The 12,285-nt window shown below is 42.5% G+C and overlaps 1 non-coding gene across 1 annotated transcript; it reads right to left on the reverse strand.

Annotated features, from left to right (window-relative positions):
• Positions 1-11,985: 11,985 nt before the first annotated feature.
• Positions 11,986-12,069, reverse strand: TRNAL-CAA (transfer RNA leucine (anticodon CAA)). Its single transcript has one exon. It is a non-coding gene; the product is annotated as a tRNA-Leu (tRNA).
• Between the last annotated feature and the right edge of the window lie 216 nt (positions 12,070-12,285).

The following is a 12,285-nucleotide window of genomic DNA, read 5'->3' on the forward strand; positions in this document are numbered from 1 at the left end:
TATGGAGTGCGTAACAAAAAGAAGAAGCTCAAATACGTATAGAGTATGTGAAATTATCCCGCAAGGTACCATCCGAGTGGAGACTCTCAACGGAGTTGAAACCATTGGTTTCGTCAATGGGAGTAAATTCAAAAGATACTATGACCCCCTAAGCCAAGAGGAGTTACATGCAATCCATCAGAAGAAGGCAGCTAAAGAACAAGCTGAGCTTAAGAAGATACAAGTGAGAGTTGAAGCCAAAGAATGTCAACAGCATGTTAGGCACCAAAACGAGAAGCCAACTTGGGGATTACGCAAGCATTTTTCGAGGAGGCAGAGGAGGATTCACTGGAATCTGACCTGCCTCTAAGATACCCAATTGAGCTACAGAGTCCTTACGGGGAGGTGCTATATAATGCATTATTGGATACGGGAGCTCAACACAATTTGCTATCATATGGAGTGTGGTTTCAACTTGGAAAACCACCTTTATCCAAGAGTGCTATCCAAGTTAAGGGTATCAATAAGAAGAAAACCACTGTCTCAGAAATTCTGCACACTCCTGTTGCCTATGACAAGGGGACTGTAATTCAAAGCTTTTTGGTTATGCCTGCTGGTGCCATGGAGGGGACTGTAAACTTAGTGCGCAAATGGATGTTAGCCACCAAAGTGCAATATTGATTGGGCAACCAGGCGAGTTACAACGCAAGAACCAGATGACCGCTCAAAATCCCGCACCTAAGCCATCAACTCTGGACAAAATGCTAGATAACGAAAAATCACAAAGTCAAGTGTCCACACCATCTTTGATTGTTTGCCACCCCTCTAACGCTTCAACGCCAAGAGTGGAAACAGGCAGTGTGGTCTCCAAGGCTCCGCTTACTATACCAAAGAGTACATACAAATGGGTCCCAAAAGCTTCGTTAACAGCTACCTCCACTGCTCAATCTCGTTCAGACAAGAAGCCTCGTAGTAGGAAAGCAGCTACCCGCCCGAGAAAAGGCAACGTAACATCACGTTGGATTCTTAAAATATTATTAGCAGCCCAAGGGTACTACGAAGGGAATGACCAGATTTGGGTCCCTAAACATAAGCTGAATCCCTCTACATCGCCTGTAAAACCTTGTAAACCAAATGTTGCCACCCCAACGACAATTCAAGACCGTGGTAAGGGAAAGGTAACGGAGTGCTCCACACCACTTCTTCCAGAGCTAGTTTGGATTCCCAAATGATATCGATCGATACCACCTAGCTCAGGAAGGGGGGAGCCACATGAAGCTTCTAGCTCCTCATGCCAGGCACACGTTGATATAGAAGTTTTTGCACGCTCTACACCTACCCTTGTCAATACCCACCAAGAAACCAATGAGTCTACGTCTCCCCTTGTAAAAGTATCGTCGGAAGCCATTTCCTCCGTTCGTTCGTGGGAGCGTACACTACCATCTCTGCAATTTGATGTGGCCACAAGGGTCATAAAAAGCTATCTGCCCACATCACCACCTATAACCCACTGGTGGGAAAAATTGGTTCCAAGGGGCTACAACATCATTGCAAAAAATATGATCTACCAAGGAAGGGGGGAGCATGTACTCACGTTCGACATTCTATTGCTTCCTCCCTAACCTTCTCCCCTGACCATGTAACTCCCAAATTCGAGGGGATGTATATATATAGCTTCATACACAAAAAAGAAAAGAAAAGAAAAATAAAAAATAGTAAAAAGAGCAAGAGCACATTAAGAGGAGAAATATCCGCATACAATTAGGAACTAGATTGACCTGTCTTCATAAACCTACTGATGCTATATCTGTGTTTGCAGATATGGCAGATGCACGAGCATCACACACTTCATCCACTCCCACCTTTGGTGAGAGGTATCATCTGTACCTTTCTCAGATATTTCACATGTGCTATCCTGTAATTAAAATCGAATTGGATCATATAGATGTACTAGCCAGCGAGGGAAATGTTGAGGAATTAGAATGGCTAATTTGCTTATTGACCACGACTGACCCCTACTCCGTAGAGGACGTATCCCCGATAGCCCAAGACTTTCCTTTTCCACAGGATGACTATCCTCGCATAGTTACATTCTTGACAAGTTTATGTGGATGGGAAAACGAAGAAGATATATCTGACGATGAATGGACGGATGAAACTCATGGCACTACCGAGGCTGATTTTATTTATTTGGATGATGCGGATAGAGGCTTAGCCTTAGGGCTAGAGCCAGAACTCTACAACATCCTCTTACCTTGATCCTCAGTATTAGTGTGGTGACTGGTAGGTAGGTTAGTGTTTTCAAGTTGTTTCTAGTTTTGTGTCCTTAAACGAGTGCTTATTTTTTCCCCACTGATGTGCCTTTCGAGGTATAGTGTTTGTTAGTTAATTGTACGGGTTAAAAAGTTTGAGGTGGATTCGCTTTCAAGTTCTGAGATTGCCGCAATGTTCATACATAAATATCTACATCAAATTGCGGGCATTTCTCATCGAATCAAGGAGATCTCCAAAATACAGGTGTAATTCTTCCATGCCCACTCTCTTTAATTTTTACTGTTCAATTAATTGCATGAACTATAATGCATGACCACATGGAATTTGTCAAAGCACTACTTAGTTTTTGAAGTTGCCTAACGTGTTAGTGTAAAATCATTAATGAGTTTAACCTTATTTGAGAAATTCTTGGGAATGCATGAAGTCTTTAGTTGACCTTGGAATATGGTTGTCTTAGGTCTAGGGTTAAAACCATGGTAGGCGAGGAGTATTCTACTCCAGACCGATGCCTTGGGTTGGTAGGGGGTAGCCTTGTCTAAGGTGAGCTAATAGATTCCTGGAGAATGCCTTGTGTTAAACATGGCACCAGGATTGATGCTAGTTTTGCCTTAGGGAGGTCACCATTGTGTGAAAATTGTCACGTGCATAAAAGAAATAAAGACAAAAGGCTCCTATGACTCTGATGTTTCTTGTGTCCCTAGGCTCTTGGGATTAGCTTGTTCTTAGAGTAGACACATTGTGGTCATCTGTTTATTTATTAAGCTTGGTAATTTTCCTTGACTTAGGCCAGTATAGACTTTGATTAACCTTCGACACCTTGCTAACTCTTGAATTACTTTCAATAATTTTAAACTCGTGTTAATTTGCTATGCTAGCTCATTCATGTGACCCCTTAAACTAAGTTCTCATGGCAAACTTCCATTGTGGTCTAACATGCTTGATTTTATTACAGTGCTCTATATCTTTTGAATTCCAGCATACTTTCACTCTACTTCCCTGTTTTGCAGATACGGTCTACCACAACAAACCCTATCGAGCTTACCATACCATAGCTTCCGAGGACGGAATCTACATCAGGAAAGGGGGCATGTTAACCTATGGCGCACATTGAGACGTATTACTTTTTACGTCATATAATTGATTTAAGTATTCTGAGTCATGGGCCGGGCTTGTCGGCACCACATGTAAAGGATAAAGGGATTGGGTGATCGCCGATGAGAGGCGCACCTCAAATGTCATTAGGATAAGGGTTAGGATCGGTCATGGGCGCCCATGTGTGAACGGTTAGGTCACATATAAGAGTCAAATGTAACCCTAAAACCTCTCATTCTCAATGTGTTGAATACAAGGAGTGCTCTTGCCTTATCTTCTCCATCCCCTTCTCCTGCGTGTGTGTGTGTGTGTATGTGTGTGTGTGTGTGTGAGAGAGAGAGAGAGAGAGAGAGAGAGAGAGAGAGAGTAGCGATCGAGCATTGCGTGGCGGCACGGTGGCGGCGAGGCAGTAGAGCGGCGGCGGTGGCTCCTTCTTCATCTCGGCGCGAGAATCCTTCACGACGGCAGTCTGAGCGATGAGTGACACACCTTTGCTCCCTGTTTGAGTTTGCTGATTTCTGGTTATGTGCTTGCAGCCATTCGTGGCTCGCATACGGTGCCTAGCAAGTCCCCAGCTCCGACACGTGCGGCAAGAGCGCACAGATTTGCAACAAGGAGGTTGCATAGAAGCTGCCGAAGAGAGTTGCAAATGGGAGTTTTGCAACATGGAGAGCCTGCTCATCATCATGGAAGCTAAAAATGGAGATTTCAACAAGTATGAAGGCTATGGAGTCTTCGATGTCATCAAGGAGAAGCTATCAAGAGATTTGTGATGGTATTTTAGTGTTTTTACCTCTAATTTGGTGTTTGAGCATGGAAGAATGCTTGTATTTGAGAAGGATTGCTATGTTGGGATTTGTGAATCCTATGGTTCTTTAAACTTGGGCAAAGGGCATGTGTGGAGGTGCATGCTTGTCAAGATGATGGCAAGTGAGATAGTGGACTCAATGGATTTCACAAATGTATGCATCAAGAAGAGGATGCATTTGTGGATGTTTCTCAAGAACATGAGCAACTTGGTGGAAGTCTTCAAGATTTCACAATGCTTATGCACCTTGGTTCCTTATGAGAAACTACAACTAAAATCACCCTTAAAATGGTTGCATGCAAGCATAAGGCATGCATATCTTGGAGTTCAATTAAGAGCTCACAAAGGGCCACACTAATAGCTGATTGGATCTTGGAAAGAGATTTGCAGTAAATGAAGAACCTGCAAGTAAGGCTCATTGGGGAGCTTATGGTGACCATATTAATGGTTGGCTAATCTCATGAAGAGGGTTCAATCAAGGTAACAAGGCAGCCAACATTAGGGCTAGCATCATCATGTATAGAGAGAGAAGCATGTGAATCTCACCAGTGTGGCAAAGAGAGGTGGAGATAACATGCCCTTGCACAGATGAGCATGCAAGAGAACATTTTCATTGCCCTCTCTCTAAAAGAAGAGGTGGTGACTTTGGCTGCACCAGATTTGCCAGTAAAGTGGTGGTCATAGCCGAATCAGCAACCAAGGCATGGTTGTCGAGTCCGTGCATTACAAAAGCAAGTGAACAAGAGAGGGCAATGTAGTCCCCATACTGTGCACAAAGAGCAGTAGTATTGAAATAATATTGGTAGTAGTCGACAAAGAAGGGAGTTATCTCTAACACGACAGAGTTGAAAGCAGTTAGGGGAGGTGACAACAGTCGATGGGTTACAGAGGCACGACCTTTACACATAGCAATGCCAAAAGCAATCTTAGGCCCTACAGTAAGCTCTTGCTCTCTTGAAGAGCACCGATCTACAGATGCAACTATCTAATGCTAAAGCATAAGAAGTAGAAGTTGAGGGTTTAAGTGTTGCCATGGCGGCTAGAGATGTAAGAGTGATGATAGTGGCTATGATGTTGCTAGCGTGCTACATGCAGTGTGGAGGAGAGATATGTAGAGAAGGTAGTGAATGGATAAGGGCCACCCACCACACAGCCCGTCCAACTTCACTGAAACGAGATAACGTCTGGCACCCGACGACCAGCAAAAATTAAACCACACTAAGAACTCCATAAGAGAGAGAGAGAGAGAGAGAGAGAGAGAGAGAGAGAGAGAGAGAGAGAGAGAGAGAGAGAGTGTTGCACACTCAAGACACAAGCTCTATTGCATATCTCAATTGAACCAAACAATGATATAGGCCCTCTAGCCTTATTCCACTTTACACATCATCATGCCATGTGGCAACCTCTCTCTATTCCACATCCTCTTTTGTGGCTCTCATAAATCACATCCCATACAATAATATCTTGCACCTCTAAGGTGCTTTCCCACACATGCATAAACCGAGCTTACATATTTCAACACCCCCTCTTAAGCATGCTTCTCACTCACCCATCACCCATACAATTTAGCATTGCCATCATGCAACACGTCTCTCAACACTCCCCCTCAATGATAAATTGGAGTGTTCAACAAGTGTGTGCATATGTATCTAGCCAGCCTAGACACGAAGTCCATTTTGAGTCCACTTTCTCATAGCGGAACGAGTCCAATTTGAACATGAATATTCAGGTGGGAACCAACCCATGCGCATGCACCTCACACGTGCATCGCTCATGCACACATCACAACAACTATTTTGAGCTTCTCGGTGAGCTCGGGTAGGGCAACCCTCATACTGGGTGAATACACTTCTCGTTTTAAGCTTCCCCAGAGCTTGGTTATGGTTACCCATCATCATACATTGGGTGAAAATCCAATTACAAAACATTTTGGCCGAAGCCCGACAGTGAACCCATGTAAGAAATTCATCCACTGTGTTATTTTTTATAGCTCTGTGTGTGTTGCATGGACACAATTTGCCACTTCATTGATTTATGGCTCACTCGGACATTCCATTCCTGAGGTTTTTAAGTGGCTTCACACCAATGTGAGCATCACAAGCATTTTCATAAGTTGTATATGAACAAGGGCATAATTTGGGTTTCCTTACACCACACATCAATTTAAAGATTTAAGTCTTTTTTAAGACCTTAGTTTGTTTGTTTTTTTAATCTCTATCTCTACTAGTCGTCGGCGGCGGGCGCTAGATGTTATCTCATTTCAGTGAAGCTTCATGGGCTATGGTGGGTGGCCCTTATCCATCCACTGCCTTCTTTGCATATCTCCCTCCACACTGCACGTAGCACGCTAGCAACATCATGAAATCCAAGTATTAGGAGTGTGGGGGATTTGATTTTATTTAGCCTAAGGTAGAGTGGAGTGTCTAGCATTGTGACACATGGCAAGACCCATGGCTCACATGCAAGAGCCTCATGTTTGTATATAGGTGTGCTATGTATTGTTGTATAGTGTGAGAGAGCTCCCCACTTGGGTGGGTGCCACACGTCTTCTCTCTCTCCCTTCTCACTCCATCGTTTGATTCATGAGTTTATTTCATGTGTGTGTGCAAGATCTTGTGAGCTCTAGTTTTTCCTCATCAAATATTTTTAACATCTGGGATGTGAGACTTAGGGGCTTGTTGCCTCATATAATAGCACAAGTTGGAGTGTTAGGGCTCAATGGTGTATATCTTCCTCGTCTGAGGAGCAGGGGCATGGTACGAGGAGATATTTTGGATATATGTGATTTCGTTTTATCTGATAGTTGGTTGGTATTCCCCAGAGTTTAGGTATGCATGTTTTTCAGTACATTTTTATGTATAAATTTTTAAGTTAAATGCTAGTTTTTGAAAAAATAAATGTATGATGTGGAGTGCATGAGTGAACTAATTTTATTGCTTCAGTTGGGTGTATGAGTAATGAACCAAGGATATCAATTATATGTGTGTGAATAATAAACCAGGAATTATGGGTGTGTGAGTCCATGTCAGCTCCATAGGCATAGTGGTAGGGTGGTAGGCTAGATCTAGGGGATTGGATAGGGTCTAGGCTATGCCTATGGATATGGTCGAAGTAAAAAATGATAACGCCTCTAGAAAGTAGGTGGTAGGCTAGACCCAAATAAGTGGATTATTTCCAAACAAAACCCCAAAAAAAAAGTTTTAAAAACTTAGAAAAATTGGGTAAACATAGAAATTAGACTCTAGGAAATGATGGAGTCAGTCTAAAGGTGTAGAGATTATGTGCTTCATGATCGATTAAGACGTTTGTGTGAGCTGTACGTAGCTACCAATCACCTCTTACTTTTGAGAATCATGAAAGGACATGAAATTATATGCATTTCTTGGTGTAAGGATTTTTTGATAGTTGTGAGACATACATTGTTAGCTAGCTGGACACTAGGGCATTGCATATGACACCCTTAGATGGGAATCTCTACCCGATACATGTAGACATCATTAGAATTCTTTGGGAGGATGTATCTTATTATGCATAGGTGGTGGGGTCCTCATTTTGGAATCGAAAACCACGAACCCAGGTGGCTATTCCACAGATACCTCCTCCTTGGTTCCCATTGAGAGAAGCATATTTTACATCTATTTGGAGAACATGCCATCCCCCTTTCACTACCAATCCAAGGATAGGCAGTAGCCTAGCTGTATGAGAAAATGTTTCCTAAAAGTCAAAACCTTCAACCTTTGGCAAATAGCCATGCCTTGTACTTTTCCAAAGTACCATCATTAGAGCTATAGTTTGCTTTGTATACCCACTTAGTGTGCCAATTGCCTTATGCCTTGGAGGATGATCTACAAGGTCCCAAGTGTGGTTTTTAAAGATGGAATCATATTCTTCTTGCATGGTTGTTGCCATCCACTTTGGCAGATCCCCTTGTGCTTTAACAAAGGTGGTAGGCTCCTAAATCTTGAGTACCTCTGTCATAAGAGCAAAATTCACAAGATTCTCCCGAGCCATATTTTGCTCCTCTAACCTTCTGGATCTGCAAACATCTTGAGGCACATCCTCGAAGGCTCAAGATCCTGATCCATCTAAAAGTTGCATGTATCATTTATTAGGAAATGGCTTACCTTTTTGTGGAACATCATGATCTTGTTGTCATCCTCAAAATCCATGTCCATAGGAAATGGACATGGTGCGGATTACCCTCCATCAAAATGTTAAGAAGCCCATGCTGCATGTGGAGATTATGTTGCTTTGGTAATTTCCTTGTTGCATGATGAAGAAGAAGGAACCTCCTCCTCCATCCAATGTGGTTGTTCTTGGAATACCATATCATGGCTCACTATGATCTTCTTTGCTTGAGGGTCATTGAGCCGATATCCCTTTGATTCCATGTTATGACCCAAGAAGATGCATTTTTGGATTTTGGCACCCAATTTGGTTATGTGAGCATCTAGAACATCATTCATGCCCAAAAAATTTTAAGTGTGCAACTAAAGGTTTCTTACCTAAGTAGGCTTGTATAATGGAGTCATCCCTTTGATGGACTTTGTGTTGCACTCCTATTAAGAATGTACATAGGCGTGTTAACTGTCTCATCCCAAAAGGATTTAGATAGATTCTTGCTATTAAGCTTTCTCCTTGCCATCTCAACAATAGCACAATTTTTGCGCTACAACACCATTTTGTTTTGCAAAGTGTGAGCGGCAAGAGCTGCGACTTGCCTCTTTCTTTGCACAAACCCAAGAATTCATTAGACATCAATTCTCCTCCTCGGCGGCCCTCTATTCTAAACTAGTTCAATTTTTGTTCTTGTCTCACTTTTAACCAGTGCAAGCCATTCCTTAAACTTTTCAAAAGCCTGAGACTTTTCCTTAAGGAAATATACCCATATCTTTTAGTGTAAAGAACCTCCAAGTACAATTGTACTCATCTTTCCATATAGATCAAGGTGTATGAGTTGAAGAGGTCTGCTATAGTCGAGATAGAAAGGAGGTTTCTCTTCATATTTGGAACCTAAAGAACATTTGAAAGACATTTTGTATAAACTTCTTTAGACATAAGTGAAATAGTACCTGAACTTTTTATTGGGCACTTTGCATCATTGTCCCCACTGCCACCATGATGTCATCTCCCATAGGCTTTAACGAGAAATGCCAATACCCTTGCATCTAGTCTTATTACTTCTTTATTTATTTGTTCATCAAAGGCTTAATGCATCTAGTCTTATTACTTCTTTATTTATTTGTTCATCAAAGGCTTAATGCATGTAAATGCTCTTTTACGATTTCCAATGTGGAATCTCTTGGACCCTCTTCTTTCAATCAATACTAGCACGACAACTTGTGTACTATGGCCGTCTCTACGGCTCTGGACTAGAGTCTACACACTTTGATGAAGAAGCACATGCTCTTTCTTCTCGAATTGTAATCCTTTCAACACCTTGTGCTGCTCCTTACAAGCACTGAATGCGAGGGTCGTCGATTCTCTCTTATGCATAACATGGATCTAAAGAGTGATTGCTTTTGCACGGCATACAATCACAAATATGGTTACACAAAACAACCACACACTATTTCTCAAAATCTCCTGAGATTTGGTAACTTTTTTGCACGGCTGTTTGTACCACTGTCTGTACCGAGGCGATCACCGGCTAGGTGACCGCTCGTTGGGGCCCGCGGAGTGCCACGTACACAAGCACCCCGAAATCTACCTAGAACATCCACTCTGTCGTCGCCATGCAGCCTCTGAGAGCTGCACGCACACACACACACAGAATATGGCCAGCCCCCCTTCTTCCTACGCAAAGGGAGTCTCAGAGAGCATGGCTTCCCCCTTCAGAGGCTGCACGCACACACACACACAGAATATGGCCAGCCCCCCTTCTTCCTACGCAAAGGGAGTCTCAGAGAGCATGGCTTCCCCCTTGAGAGAGAGAGAGAGAGAGAGAGAGAGAGAGAGAGAGAGAACATCGCCTCCCTGCCTCCTGCGACAATCGGCCTGCGAAGTCATGTGCGAACACGATAAAGAGAGAGAGAGAGAGAGAGGCCTCTGCGCCTCAGGTTTCCACCATGATCAGAGGATGAGCTTGCCTTCTGTTGCAGAGGGAGGTCCAAGTAGAACCGGCCTGTGGTGGGTGGTTGCCGAGTCTGGAAGATTAAGAAGCTTTCTATCAACTACTGTGGAAGATTTGTGCAGAGTTTTTCTGACAATAGGCAACATGGATGTATGGAGAGAAGGTGGATGCCATGACAGTCAGGCTACATGACTTTTATGGATTTTGTTCTGTGACTAGCATGGCCTTATTTCATTTAGGATACATTTCAGCGGGCTTACTTTGTCTTATTCACACATGTAGGGGTGAGGTAACTTTTAAAAATGCCCCCTACCGGTGGCTTGGTCTCACCCCTACATGTGTCAATTACAAGACAAATGTAGATGGCTGAAATCTATCCTTGCCCGCCTAATTTTTGTTTTTCAAGCTAGGCTCTAACACGGCTCCAAGAGTGCCGCCCTTAGACTCGAACAGAGAAACACTTTTGTTACATCGCCAACATGGTACACATTGTGATGCTTATAATACATCTACTTCCAAAGTTCCAATGCACTTCTGGTATTTTATATTGTTGCTCAATTCTCGCATGGCATGTATGGATATTGATAACCCACATACTTATGCTCATCTGGCATATATGGCTTTTCATACCACGTTCTAGATGATACATATGTGTTGATGTAGATGCTTACATGCCATCACATAGCACATACAGCTTTTTGCATTATTTCTTGCATGTATGGGTTTTGATGCTTAGAGCATGTGGTGCATGTGGTTCTGGACATCAAGCTAACTGTGGCAAGACAGTAGCTTTCAAGAAAGAGCTGAACAAGCTGGAGCAAGAGCTTATTGCCATACAAGGACACAGAAAGATTGCTATGAGCTTAACAAGGCAATGGATAATGGGGTCTTCTTACCTTGAAGGAGCTTCAGGGTGAGCTAAATGGTGATAAACTAGAGTTAAGGTGTAACAAACTCTGAGTTTTTAGATATGAGGAAGAGAGAAGTGAGCTATGTTCAGAGGTGAGCTATGATTAAGGGTTTCATGCAATGACAAAAGTTGCACAGAAGATGACTGTTTCCAACAAGCAGAGGACTCAGTGACATGTAAGGTTTTATACTGAGGGTGTTTACACATCTGCTTCATTCCACTTTGCTTCCACCATAGTCTGTAAACCCCCCGGAGACGAAAGCCGAGCCGCAAGCAATGCTGAAAGAGGAGAGGCCAAGGCAGTTTGTTGGCATATGGGATTCCCTGAACAACCAACTATTTCTCAAGATGCCCAGTTTTGCAAAAAGCAATGAAGAGGCATAGGCTAGAAACACTACAGTAACATGAGAGGCAACATGGTTGGATCATGTAATGAAGTAATTTTTTTTTTGCAAGTGGAGTCCTTAGCCCATGTGCTAAACACAAGGATGCCAGCCTTGGATATGATTCTTTTTTTTTTTTTTTTTTGGGTCTTGCCAGGAAAGATAATGCTGTGTACTGAATAGGGGAACCTGTAATGCAAGTATCAAAAGGTAGTGTAATTGTATGAGGAGAGAGAGAGAGAGAGAGAGAGAGAGCTTCTCACGAAAAAAAAAAAAAAAAGAGAGAGAGAGAGCTTCAGAAGAAATACAGGCAGATCTATGGCATGCAACTCAATTTTGGAGAGAAATAAGACCTGTATGCTGGGGATGAAAAAATTACATATATGTTGTTGTATTATTGAACAGGATTGGAAAATTCTTACATTTATATATATATATAAGAAGAAAATTGGGATAAGTCTTTCTCTGTCAGAAGTGGGATTTGAACCCACGCTCTCTTTCGAGAACCAGAACTTGAGTCTGGCGCCTTAGACCACTCGGCCATCCTGACTTGATGATCTGTTATGTCAATAAGTAATTTAAAAACTAAAAACGCCCCCCTAAAAGTCCATCGCTGAAGATCCATTTTATATATCTAAAATCGAAACATTCATTGGTGTTCTCCATCATACGCAAGCAAGGAAACAAGTATAAATCGACCATGCTGATAAGTAAAAGAAGTTAAAACCTTATATGCTCACATAAGAGTATTACCATAATAATAAAA

The sequence above is a fragment of the Cibotium barometz genome, chromosome 37 (assembly GCF_041138505.1).
Source record: "Cibotium barometz isolate CiBa-2024 chromosome 37, ASM4113850v1, whole genome shotgun sequence".
In the NCBI taxonomy this organism is placed as follows: domain Eukaryota; kingdom Viridiplantae; phylum Streptophyta; class Polypodiopsida; order Cyatheales; family Cibotiaceae; genus Cibotium; species Cibotium barometz.